The sequence below is a fragment of the Aegilops tauschii genome, chromosome 2 (genome assembly GCF_002575655.3).
Source record: "Aegilops tauschii subsp. strangulata cultivar AL8/78 chromosome 2, Aet v6.0, whole genome shotgun sequence".
In the NCBI taxonomy this organism is placed as follows: domain Eukaryota; kingdom Viridiplantae; phylum Streptophyta; class Magnoliopsida; order Poales; family Poaceae; genus Aegilops; species Aegilops tauschii.
In genome coordinates this window covers 225,885,441-225,898,885 of record NC_053036.3, presented here as the reverse complement: position 1 = coordinate 225,898,885, position 13,445 = coordinate 225,885,441, and the positions used below count along the sequence as shown (strand labels likewise).

General features: G+C 46.8%; 1 long non-coding RNA gene across 1 annotated transcript; it reads right to left on the bottom strand.

Moving 5' to 3' along the window:
- Nucleotides 1-6,785: 6,785 nt before the first annotated feature.
- LOC141041620 (uncharacterized) lies at nt 6,786-13,131 on the bottom strand. Its single transcript, XR_012202340.1, has 2 exons — nt 9,754-13,131; nt 6,786-8,939 (listed from the first exon to the last, which is right to left on the bottom strand). It is a non-coding gene; the product is annotated as an uncharacterized lncRNA (long non-coding RNA).
- Nucleotides 13,132-13,445: the final 314 nt, after the last annotated feature.

The window sequence follows — 13,445 nt, the reverse complement described above, 5'->3', positions numbered from 1 at the left end:
CAACATTTTCCTTGTTGTCCGTTTTGCAATCCGACACTCCCACATGCACCGGCGCACCCCTCTTGTTTCTTTTCGTGAGCGGGTGTTGAACGTTCCTCGGAATGGACCGAGTCTTGCCAAGTGGCCTTGGTATACCACCGGTAGACCACCTGTCAAGTTTCGTTCCATTTGGAGGTCGTTTGATGCTCCAACGGTTAACCGGGTAACGGCAAAGTCCTTTTGTGTGTTGCCGCAAAATCCCCCTCCAAACAGCCCAAAACCCACCTAAGTCACTTCCATGCTCTAGGTCGTTCGATCACGATCGTGTGGGCGAAAACCGCACTCCATTTGGAGTCTCCTAGCTCCCTCTACCTATAAAAACACCTCCCCCTCCGAAATTGCGGGCAAAACCACCCCTAACCCTAGACTAATCGCCCCCGCCGCCACCGGACAAGTCCATCGCCGTTACAGAGGTGTATGCCATGTATTTTTGTGATCTCTGTAGTGACGAGCACAAGCATGCAAACTAGGCTTCGTGATGTTTCTGTTTTCAAGGACTGTAATTTCACTGTCTGTTTCTGCTGTTATTTTGTTGCCATGTATCCATGTGTCTACAGAGAGATCCATACTCCTTTTGATGATGTTTAGTGAGGATGTTTTGTAGATATAGTTGTTGTCTATCCATCCGTGCCCTATTTTGCAATTATGGAGTGCCCTAGCATGTCTTAATCTTGCTCTACGTTTGCTATAAAATATTTCTGGCAGATTGTTAACATGATATTCAATTTTGCCAAGGTTGTTGTAGTTGTTTCATACATGCTATGAACTTGCTATTGCCTTGGTTAGCTTCATAAACATTCCATCTTGTTGTAGGTATGCTTTTTTTGTCATGCGTTGTTTTGTGGTGAGTGCATCAAGCTCAGTAAGATGCCCTCATAATTTCTGTTTCTGCCATGCTCTGTTTTCTGCAGTGTCTGAAACCTGTTAACGAAACTTGCTATGTCCACATGGTTGCCATCATATCTTCTAGTCCTTTTTGGCTTATGGTCAGTAAGGAACTTTTGCTCTATGCATTTAGTAGATTCATGCCATGCCTTGTTTTGCTATGTTAAGTTCCTGTAGCATGTGTTTTGCTTGCTCTGAACATTGCTACCTGATGCTGTTTATGCCATGTCTAGTAATTTCACAAGTCTGTGAACCTATTATCTTTTGCACTTTTGCCATGCTTGTATGAACCTGTTATGTTGAGATCTAGCCGTAGCTCAGTGTTCATCTTTTGTGAAGCAGCTCCTGTAGATTACTGCCATATGCTTTGTTGCTACGTTGGACTGCTGTAGCATAGTTACTTGTATTCTAAGTGCTATCCTGCTGTTATTCGCAGATTTATGTCATTCTTGTTTTGCTTGCCATTTGCAAACCATGCATCCGTTTCCGGTGATATTTATATCGATTTCGACCGAAATCATCTCATCTTTCCAGTGGCATGCTTGGTTTGCCAAGTTAGTTCCTTGTTCATCATTTTTCTTCCGGAGCACGCATACGCATCGCATACCACATCTCGCATATCATACTTGTTTTGCATCATGTTGCTTGTGCATTTCCCGTGATTGATTGTGGTTCCGTTGCTTGTGTTCTTGTTTTGGGTAGAGCCGGGAGACGAGTTCGTGAACGAGGAACCTGTCGAGTACGCTTACGAGGATCAAGCTTTCGTCAACTCTGAGAACCTTGCAGGCAAGATGACCATACCCTCGAAATCACTTCTATCTTTGCTTTGCTAGTTGTTCGTTCTATTTGCCATGCTGCGCTACCTACCACTTGCTATATCATGCCTCCCATATTGCCATGTCAAGCCTCTAACCATCCTTTCCTAGCAAACCGTTGTTTGGCTAAGTTACCGCTTTTTGCTCAGCCCTTCTTATAGCGTTGCTAGTTGCAGGTGAAGTTGAAGTTGGTTCCATGTTGGAACATGGATATTTTGGAATATCACAATATCTCTTATTTAATTAATGCATCTATATATTTGGTAAAGGGTGGAAGGCTCGGCCTTATGCCTGGTGTTTTTTTCCACTCTTGCCGCTCTAGTTTTCGTCATACCGGTGTTATGTTCCTTGATTTTGCGTTCCTTACGCGGTTGGGTGATTTATGGGACCCCCTTGACAGCTCGCTTTGAATAAAACTCCTCCAGCAAGGCCCAACCTTGATTTTACCATTTGACCACCTACCACCTACACTTCCCTTGGGTTTTCGCGAGCCCGAGGGTCATCTTTATTTTAGACCCCCACGGGCCAGTGCTCCTTCGAGTGTTGGTTCGAACCGAGCTGCCTGCGGGGCCACCTTGGGGAAAGTTGAGGACTGGTTTTACTCGTAGCTAGTCTCATCCGGTGTTGCCCTGAGAACAAGATATGTGCAGCTCCTATTGGGATTTGTCGGCACATCGGGCGGCTTTGCTGGTCTTGTTTTACCATTGTTGAAATGTCTTGTAAACCGGGATTCTGAGACTGATCGGGTCTTCCCGGGAGAAGGTTTATCCTTCGTTGACCGTGAGAGCTTATAATGGGCTAAGTTGGGACACCCCTGCAGGGTATTTATCTTTCGAAAGCCGTGCCCGTGGTTATGAGGCAGATGGGAATTTGTTAATGTCCGGTTGTAGAGAACTTGACACTTGACTTAATTAAAATACATCAACCGTGTGTGTAGCCGTGATGGTCTCTTTTCGGCGGAGTCCGGGAAGCGAACACGGTTTGAGTTATGCATGAACGTAAGTAGTTTCAGGATCACTTCTTGATCATTTCTAGCTTCGTGACCGTTGCGTTGCTTCTCTTCTCGCTCTCATTTGCGTATGTTAGCCACCATATATGCTTAGTGCCTGCTGCAGTTCCACCTCATTACACCATCCTTTCCTATAAGCTTAAATAGTCTTGATCTCGCGGGTGTGAGATTGCTGAGTCCCCGTGACTCATAGATTCTACCAAAACAGTTGCAGGTGCCGACGATGCCAGTGCAGATGACCCAACCGAGCTCAAGTGGGAGTTCGATGAGGAACGTGGTCGTTACTATGTTTCTTTTCCTGATGATCAGTAGTGGAGCCCAGTTGGGACGATCGGGGATCTAGCATTTGGGGTTATCTTATTTTCATTTGGATTTGACCGTAGTCGGTCTATGTGTGGATTTTGGATGATGTATGAATTAATTTATGTTTTGTGTGAAGTGGCGAGTGTAAGCCAACTCTCGTTATCCCATTCTTGTTCATTACATGGGATTGTGTGAAGATGACCCTTCTTGCGACAAAACCACAATGCGGTTATGCCTCTAAGTCGTGCCTCGACACGTGGGAGATATAGCCGCATCGTGGGCGTTACAAGTTGGTAATCAGAGTCATCCCCGACTTAGGAGCCCCCTGCTTGATCGAATCGCTGGCGTTGTTGAGTCTAGAACAAAAATGTTTTGAGTCTTAGGATTATATATATCGGAGAGTAGGATTCTTTTTACTCCTCAGTCATGGTTGATCTCATGCATAGCATATGACAAGTCAAGCGGATTATCAAACATGATTTGACCTAGAGAATTGTCGGAAGAAATCCTATGTAACATGGCATCACACCTAATAGACTCCACATGACAATCATCATACTCATCATAAATGGGCAATAAATCATCACATGGGGAAGTCGAACTAGGATGAAGCATGGTAATAGGTGGATCAACATCATGCAAGCAATCAATGTCAAGAATGTCCACTAGTGGGACTAGATCATCACCTTCACCTATTTTACCTTTCTCAATCCGCTCATGTTGTGTAGGTGAGGTGGCAAAGACCAAATGGTGGTCATCTTCATCTTGATGGAACCATGTGGGGGTGCATCATATGCCACCATGGCCATCGTCTTGTCCAAAGGAAGGACGAAGTCGTCGTGAATCGGTGCATCATCATATATGGGACCTAGCACAAAAGGAGAAGACACAATAGAGGTAGAGGTTAAGTCGTTAGAAATCATAGTGGCCTCACATGCCCAATAAACTATCACACTCTCTCCATGTGGTGGTTCACTCACTCCCTCAAAATAGGTGGACTCAATGTCACATATGGTGGAGTCACTCATCTCAGTCAAGTGGTGGGGGTTGTGGCTCTCCTCACATGGGAATTGTGGCAACTCATCATATATGGGGCTAGTGGTGAAGTCACACTCGCTCTCAATATGGTGGCACAAGTCACTCAAGTCATCATACGTCGCCGTGGTCGAAGGGAAAATCCCATGCTCAACCATCTCGTCGTCGTCGCCGTGGATGAATGCCAAAGATGGCACATCATCGCGCTCCTCCATGATGGAAGGGAAAATCCCATGCTTGATCATCTCGTCACCGTCGCCGTGGATGAAGGCCGATGTAGGCGTACTCGTCGGAGGTAGGCGAAGATGCCGTATGTCCAAAGGCAAAGATGCCCTGATAACACTTGACGAAGATGCCGAAGTGGTGGTAGTAGTCATAGCTTTGTCTTGTTGGTGCTTGACTCACGGTCTTCTCTTGTGCTCATGAAGGTTTTCTTGACGGTGCCGCGTGGTACTTGCATCTTGTGGCCGCTCTGAAGGTGTGCGACTTGAGCGTCTCCGCCCTGAAGATGACGAAGGGGAAGAAGACTTGTATTTGGCCACCAAGTCTCATACTTGATCCATTTGTTCATCCAACTTGGTGTCGAAGTAGTCCCTTTTCCTTGCTTCGCTCTGGTGAATGTCGATGGTGAGTCGCTCAATGCCTTGCATTGCTCGTTGTAGTCCGAAGATGGATGTTTTGGTGATGTAGTTGTTTGCGCCGTCGTTGTCGTGGAAGACCGGAGATGAAATGCTTCACCTATCCATCACAAGACTCGAGCAAATGTGAGTGGAAGAAAGGAAAGAACTAGACCAAATGTACCTTGCCAATGTTGAAGATGGATCAATGATCACTCAATAATGTATCAAGGAAATAACACAATTGGTACCGGATCTTGTCAATTCTCACACCTACAAAAGTAAGGCTTATGGTGGAGCTCGGTGAGGATAGTGGCACAAAAATTTGATGCAAAATGTAAGCAAGAGTCAATAATGTTGGAAAAGATTCACAAATCCGCAAGTGAAACAAGTAGACTAATAACAATATGTGGCACACGGGAACACACACGAATAGATAAATGGGGTCGTGCAACCAAGGAATGAGCACAAAATGTGGAATCCACAGAGAACGCTCGTGCTACACAACTCAAGAGAGACGCTAGCACGATTGCTCAATAGGCGGATACGACACTTGTGCACAACCTATAAGATGCAAAATGTATGAGCTTTCTATCCCAAGTATGATATGTGTATGATGTTCCCGGTGTTCTTCTCAAGATGATCCAAGATGATCGGATATGAAAATCTTATGTGCAATGTGGTATGATGCTATGCCTCTTGCTTACAAGCTTCTTTGCTCTCTTTTTTCATAAAAGCTTATTCTTTTTTATGGCCACTTATGCGAAATGCACAAACAAAGATAGCAATTGTGTATATGCGGGAACAATCTTGTGACACAAGGGATGATATGATGATACTGACAGTATATGGTATGTATGCAATGGAAGGTACGGATCACTACTGTGCACAAGTAACGTTGCCGACAATACTCAATGGCTAGTCTCGATAGGCAAGTGACGCAAAATGGGCTAGGGGTTAAAAATGCAATGGCAAGAATGTACAATGATGGGATACCACGATACCAAGATGATATAGAGGTTACCGTTCTTGCTTACGGTTAGGGTGTCAAATTGGTGAAGGTGGTCGATGTCAAATCCTTGTCAAAGTTCAGCGGCAGTATTGTCGATGTCGAACCGTTCCTAGTTAGCCGAAACACCCGAGGAAACGGAAAAACCGTAAACTCAAAATCACAAAGGAAAATGTTAAATGGTGGTAGCGGAATGCGTTGATGGTTCCAGAGTTAGCAATGCGGAAGTGGTGGTGGTTGATGATGAAGAAACCGTCCCTAAGTAGCCGAAACACCTTAGGAGACTCAAGTCACCACTCAAGCAACCACAAATGCTAAATGGAGCAAAAAAGGTTAGGTTGCGGAAAGCTATGGTGGTTTTTCGGATGATATGGTGGATGACCTAGGCAAAGATGCCAAACTGCCAAAATTTTGATGGAGTCAAATGATGTTGGAATCTATCTAGATGGATGGGGGATGTCAATAGCTACTCAACGAGCTAAAAAACGTCAAAATCGGACTCCGGGAGTGAAAGTTATGGCCGAAACGGTTTTTGTTGGTGGGCTGATTCGGGGGGGTGCGGGTGCCTGGGGGTCGGAGGTGCGGGCACCCGGTGTGGTCAGCGGGGTTGGGCGGAAGAAGTGGCCCGGGGGTAAGGGGTGTGGGCACCCGGGGTGGTCAGCGGGGATGGTCGGGGGGTCCGGGTGCCCGGGGTTTGAGGTCCGGGTGCCCGAGGGTCACTGATTTGGGCGGAAATTTGTGGGAAAATGGGAGAAATGGGTGGATTTCGTAGAGGGAAAGGTCGAGATGGATGGTGGGAAGGCTAGATCCACTTGAAACCAAGCAAATCCATGGACCAAATCCAACAAAACCTCATCAAACCAACAAATCACATAAAAATTGGGGCTATTTTTGGTCGGGAATTTTCGAAATTGGGGAAGAACACAACAAAATTAGGCTAGAGAACAAGAAGGGGGGCTCCAATTTCGTGAGAAACCATGGCTCATGATACCAAGATGTTGTAGGGTGGAACCCTAGATGGAATCTTTCACGAAGGAGGGGAAATCCCCAAGAACAAGAAGAACACAAAGGGGGAAAACAAGAGGAACACTCAAATTGACTTGATCCAATCACACATGTGCTAGATCCAATCACACAAAGAGAGATACAAAGGTCCAAATCCAACACAAGAAGATACGAGTGGTAACTAGTTCATCCCAATCTTATGAGGAAAGAGGTCTTGATGATCCTATGATGGGGACCCTTCTCCAAGAGGAGGGCTTGATCTCCAATAGGAGCTTCTCCAAGAGGAGGGCTTGATCTCCAAGAGGAGGTCTAGATCTCCAAAAGGAGGAAGATGAGCAAAGATCTCACTTTGTTTATCAAATACTTGGCTATCCTCTAAATGAGCTAGGGGGAGAGTACTTATAGCCTAGGGACGAAATTGGGGGGGGGAGGGATACAAAGGTCCAAAATGACCCTGAAATCGCACACAATTCGGAGTAGTCGGGGCACCTAGGGTCAAGTGGCCCGGGCACCCGGAGGTGGGCGCGGCAGTAGTTGGCCGGGCACCCGGGTTTGAGGGCCCGGGCACCCGAACTGGTCAGGGGCACCGGCCTTGGCGCGTGGAGGAGGGCTAGGCACCCGGGGGGTGAGAGCCCGGGCACCCGGGCGAGGCTGGGCCGAACCAGGGGGAAGGCCGAGCACCCGGGGCCATGAGGCCGGGCACCCGGGGTGCGGCCCAGGCGGCGGCTGGGCAAGTGGCCGGGCACCCGGGGTAGGCAGGCGTGACGCCAAAGCAGGGGCTGGGCACCCGGGGTCGATGCGACCGGGCACCAGGGGTGTCCAGGGAACTTGGCCCTTCCGTGGCTTCGTGTCCGGGCACCCAGGGTGTCCAGGAACTCCGTCTCCTCGCACGTCTTGATGCTTCCCTCCTTCTCCTTCCTTGATGTGTGCACGAGTCTCCCTCCTAGATTCTTCGTGGTCAAGTCCTTGGTACCTAAGAAGGCACAACGAATCCATTTGAGGTAGAACCCAATTCATGTGCGATTCCGAACGAGACTCGAAGAGGAAAGAATTGACCTCGTTCTCGATGGTGCGTGCACGTGCTCTTGTCATCGGTCCTCTCGGTGCTTGCGGTGGTGATGGCGTGTCCATGTGGATGGGCGAGGGATGCTCCGCATCATCGCCCCCCCTTGGGAGAGATCCGTCCATGGATCGTGATCTTCATCACCGTCGGAAAGAGAGGGCGTCGCCGTGTAGAAGTGGACAACCACCAAGCACTTGTCATGTTGAAGCTCAAAATGGCACTCTCCAATGTCGCACCGTCTTATAATTCCTTCAAAAGGAGCAAGTATAACAAACACTTGGAAAAACAATGTGGTTAGCGTTAGTGCAAAACCAAGCATTCAAGTGGATATTCACCAAACAAGTGTCATCATCAAGCATAGCATATGGTGTGACAAGGGATGGTGACATGTCATGTAAGCACATAAATTGAGCAAAATCAAGGATATCATGGAAACAAGCATGCATAAGACTCTCAATGAACGGTCTATGGTAGGCATAAGAGTCATTAACAACACCAAATGAAATGAAATGTCTAAACACATGGGGCAAGTGCAAGACAATCCAAACGTAACGTGCATGGGGTGTAGTGAATATAGCATGGCAATAGTGGCTATCAACCGCATTAAAAGAACAAGTATGAATCATCGGTGATGTGACAAGGCAAGCAATCATAGGAAGCAAGTCGTGTAGGCTAGTAGTGCAAAGATGCAACATACTAGAGGAAATCATGGCAATCATGTCATGTGAGCAAATAATAGGCATATGCAATGCACATGACATATCACAAGCACGATTACAAAGCAAGATCAATGTATCATTAGAGGAATGGATCACCAAATAAACATGGCAAGAACAAGCAATATCTCCACCAAGCTTGCAAATACACATACAAGTACTAGAATCGATCATCATGTGTAATGCAAAGCATGGGTCACAAATGCATGGCAAATATATAGAAATGAGCATATCATGCAAAGTGAACAAGGTAATATGGGCATAAAGTGAGAAGTGGTATATAACCCATAACCAAGTGAGGGCCATGTAGAACGAATGCGCGGAGTCATTGCACGGAGGAAACGGTTGGTGATACATCTCACGGGTTCCCAAGGAATCGTTGCTCTCTAGAGCTCATTTCGTCAACTCATGGTCTTGCGAGCTTGACGAGTAAGTATGGGTATCTACACAAAATAGAAACAAGCCAAAGGAAGTGTGTGTGTGAGTTAGCACAATATAAGCAATGCTCAAATAAATTGGTTGCATGGTATAAGAACATGTCATCCATCATGAATGAATAGTTGCTATGTATAACACGATGGGGATGCAAATTGAGCATACAATTATAGCAAGTGTGTGGCACAACAAGAGCATTTTTATTCATGGGATGCATATGGTGCACACAATCAATTGAATCATGCAATGGATGGGATGGATCAAAATTTCCTAATATGGATGAGGAAACTATGGGGGTCTCCTCTTGAGCAAAAGCGGAAACATCATATGGAGAAAATGGACAACATCCAAAACAATGCATATCCGAAGCTAGGTGGTCATGGCATGGCATATGAGATAAATGATGCAAAGGGACATATCAATATCATCACAAGAGAAACAAATGCCAATAACCATGGGCTTGTCATCTATGCCATAAGTGCAAATTGGGTTTATTTTAAAGGCATATGCATAGTCACTACGATGAGATTGCAAATATGACATATGGTTGATCTCATACACGACATATGACAAGTTAAGCGGATTATCAAACATGGTGTGACCTAGAGAATTGTCAGAAGTAATTCTATGTAACATGGCATCACACCTAATAGACTCCACATGGCAATCATCATACTCATCATAAATGGGCAATAAATCATCACATGGTGAAGTCCAACTAGCTAGCATGAAGCATGGTTATAGGTGGATCAACATCATGCAAGCAATCAATGTCAAGAATGTCCACTAGTGGGACTAGATCATCACCTTCACCTATTTTACCTTTCTCAATCCGCTCATGTTGTGTAGGTGAGGTGGCAAAGACCAAATGGTGGTCATCTTCATCTTGATGGAACCATGTGGGGGGTGCATCATATGCCACCATGGCCATCGTCTTGTCCAAAGGAAGGACGAAGTCGTCGCGAATCGGCGCGTCATCATATATGGGACCTAGCACCAAAGGAGAAGACACAATGGATGTAGAGGTTAAGTCGTTAGAAATCATAGTGGCCTCACATGCCCAATCAACTATCACACTCTCTCTATGTGGTTGTTCACTCACTCCCTCAAAATAGGTGGACTCAACATCACATATGGTGGAATCACTCATCTCAGTCAAGTGGTGGGGGTTGTGGCTCTCCTCACATGGGAATTGTGGCAACTCATCATATATGGGGCTAGTGGTGAAGTCACTCTCGCTCTCAATATGGTGGCACAAGTCACTCAAGTCATCATACGTCGCCGTGGTTGAAGGGAAAATCCCATGCTCAACCATCTCGTCGTCGTCGCCGTGGATGAATGCCAAAGATGGCACATCATCGCGCTCCTCCATGAAGGAAGGGAAAGTCGCATGCTCGATCATCTTGTCATCATCGCCGTGGATGAAGGCCAATGTAGGCGTACTCGTCGGAGGTAGGCGAAGATGCCGTACGTCCAAAGGCGAAGATGCCCTGATAACACTTGACGAAGATGCCAAAGTGGTGGTAGTAGTCATAGCTTCGTCTTGTTGGTGCTCGACTCGCGGTCTTCTCTTGTTCTCATGAAGGTTTTCTTGACAGTGCCGCGTGGTACTTGCATCTTGTGGCCGCTCTGAAGGTGTGCGACTTGTGCGTCTGCGCCGTGAAGATGACGAAGGGGAAGAAGACTTGTATTTGGCCACCAAGTCTCATACTTGATCCATTTGTTCATCCAACTTGGTGTCGAAGTAGTCCCTTTTCCTTGCTTTGCTCTAGTGAATGTCGACGGCGAGTCGCTCAATGCCTTGCATTGCTCGTTGTAGTCCGAAGATGGACGTTTTGGTGATGTAGTTGTTTGCACCGTCGTTGTCGTGGAAGACCAGATATGAAATGCTTCGCCTATCCATCACAAGACTCGAGCAAATGTGAGTGGAAGAAAGGAAAGAACTAGACCAAATGTACCTTGCCAATTTTGAAGATGGATCAATGATCACTCAATAATGTATCAAGGAAATAACACAATTGGTACCGGATCTTGTCAATTCTCACACCTAGAAAAGTAAGGCTTATGGTGGAGCTCGGTGAGGATAGTGGCACAAAAATTTGATGCAAAATGTAAGCAAGAGTCAATAATGTTGGAAAAGATCCACAAATCCGCAAGTGAAACAAGTAGACCAATAACAATATGTGGCACACGGGAACACACACGAATAGATAAATGGGGTCGTGCAACCAAGGAATGAGCACAAAATGTGGAATCCACAGAGAACGCTCGTGCTACACAACTCAAGAGAGACGCTAGCACGATTGCTCAATAGGCGGATACGACACTTGTGCACAACCTATAAGATGCAAAAAGTATGAGCTTTCTATCCCAAGTACGATATGTGTATGATGTTCCCGGTGTTCTTCTCAAGATGATCCAAGATGATCGGATATGACAATCTTATGTGCAATGTGGTATGATGCTATGCCTCTTGCTTACAAGCTTCTTTGCTCTCTTTTTGCTTAAAAGCTTATTCTTTTTTATGGCCACTTATGCGAAATGCACAAACAAAGATAGCAATTGTGTATATGCGGGAACAATCTTGTGACACAAGGGATGATATGATGATACCGAGATGATATGGTATGTATGCAATGGAAGGTACGGATCACTATTGTGCATAAGTAACGTTGCCGACAATACTTAATGGCTAGTCCCGATAGGAAAGTGACGCAAAATGGGCTAGGGATTAAAAATGCAATGGCAAGAATGTACAATGATGGGATACCACGATACCAAGATGATATAGAGGTTACCGTTCTTGCTTACGGTTAGGGTGTCAAATTGGTGAAGGTGGTCGATGTCGAATCCTTGTCTAAGTTGAGCGGCGGTATTGTCGATGTTGAACCGTTCCTAGTCAGCCGAAACACCCTAGGAAACAGAAAAACCGCAAACTCAAAATCTCAAAGGAAAATGTCAAATGGTGGTAGTGGAATGCGTTGATGGTTCCAGAGTTAGCAATGCGGAAGTGCTGGTGGTGGTTGATGATGAAGAAACCGTCCCTAAGTAGCCGAAACACCTTAGGAGACTCAAGTCACCACTCAAGCAACCACAAATGCTAAATGGAGCAAAAAAGGTTAGGTTGCGAAAGCTATGGTGGTTTTGCGGATGATATGGTGGATGACCTAGGCAAAGATGCCAAAATGCCAAAATTTTGATGGAGTCAAATGATGTTGGAACCTATCTAGATGGATGGGGGATGTCAATAGCTACTCAACGAGCTAAAAAACGTCAAAATCGGACTCCGGGAGTGAAAGTTATGGCTGAAACTGTTTTTGTTGGTGGGCTGATTCGGGGGTGGGGGGTGCGGGTGGCCGGGGGTCGGAGGTGTGGGCACCCGGGGTGGTCAGCGGGGTTGGGCGGAAGTAAGTGGCCCGGTGGTAAGAGGCGCGAGCACCCGGGGTGGTCAGCGTGGATGGTCGGGGGGTCCGGGTGCTCGGGGTTTGAGGTCCGGGTGCCCGGGGGTCACGGATTTGGGTGGAAATTTGTGGGAAAATGGGAGAAATTGGTGGATTTCATAGAGGGAAAGGTGGAGATGGATGGGGGGAAGGCAAGATCCACTTGAAACCAAGCAAATCGATGGATCAAATCCAACAAAACCTCATCAAACCAACAAATCACAAAAAAAATTGGGGCTATTTTTGGTCGGGAATTTTCGAAATTGGGGAAGAACACAACAAAATTAGGCTAGAGAACAAGAAGGGGGCCTCCAATTTCATGAGAAACCATGGCTCATGATACCAAGATGTTGTAGGGTGGAACCCTAGATGGAGATCTTTCACGAAGGAGGGGAAATCCCCAAGAACAAGAAGAACACAAAGGGGGAAAACAAGAGGAACACTCAAATTGACTTGATCCAATCACACATGTGCTAGATCCAATCACACAAAGAGATACAAAGGTCCAAATCCAACACAAGAAGATACAAGTGGTAACTAGTTCATCCCAATCTTATGAGGAAAGAGGCCTTGATGATCCTATGATGGGGATCCTTCTCCAAGAGGAGGGCTTGATCTCTAATAAGAGCTTCTCCAAGAGGAGGGCTTGATCTCCAAGAGGAGGTCTAGATCTCCAAAAGGAGGAAGATGAGAAAATATCTCACTTTGTCTATCAAATACTTTGCTATCCTCTAAATGAGCTAGGGGGAGAGTACTTATAGCCTAGGGACGAAATTGGGGGGGGGAGGGATAGAAACGTCCAAACTGACCCTGAAAACGCACACAATTCGGAGTAGTCCGGGCACCCGGGGTCAAGTGGCCCGGGCACCCGGAGGTGGGCGCGGCTGTAGTTGGCCGGGCACCCGGGGTTGAGGGCCCGGGCACCCGAACCGGTCAGGGGCACCGGCCTTGGCACGTGGAGGAGGGCTGGGCACCCGGGGGGTGAGAGCCCGGGCACCCGGGCGAGGCTGGGCCGGACCAGGTGGAAGGCCGGGCACCCAGGGTGCGGCCCAGGCGGCGGCTGGGAAAGTGGCC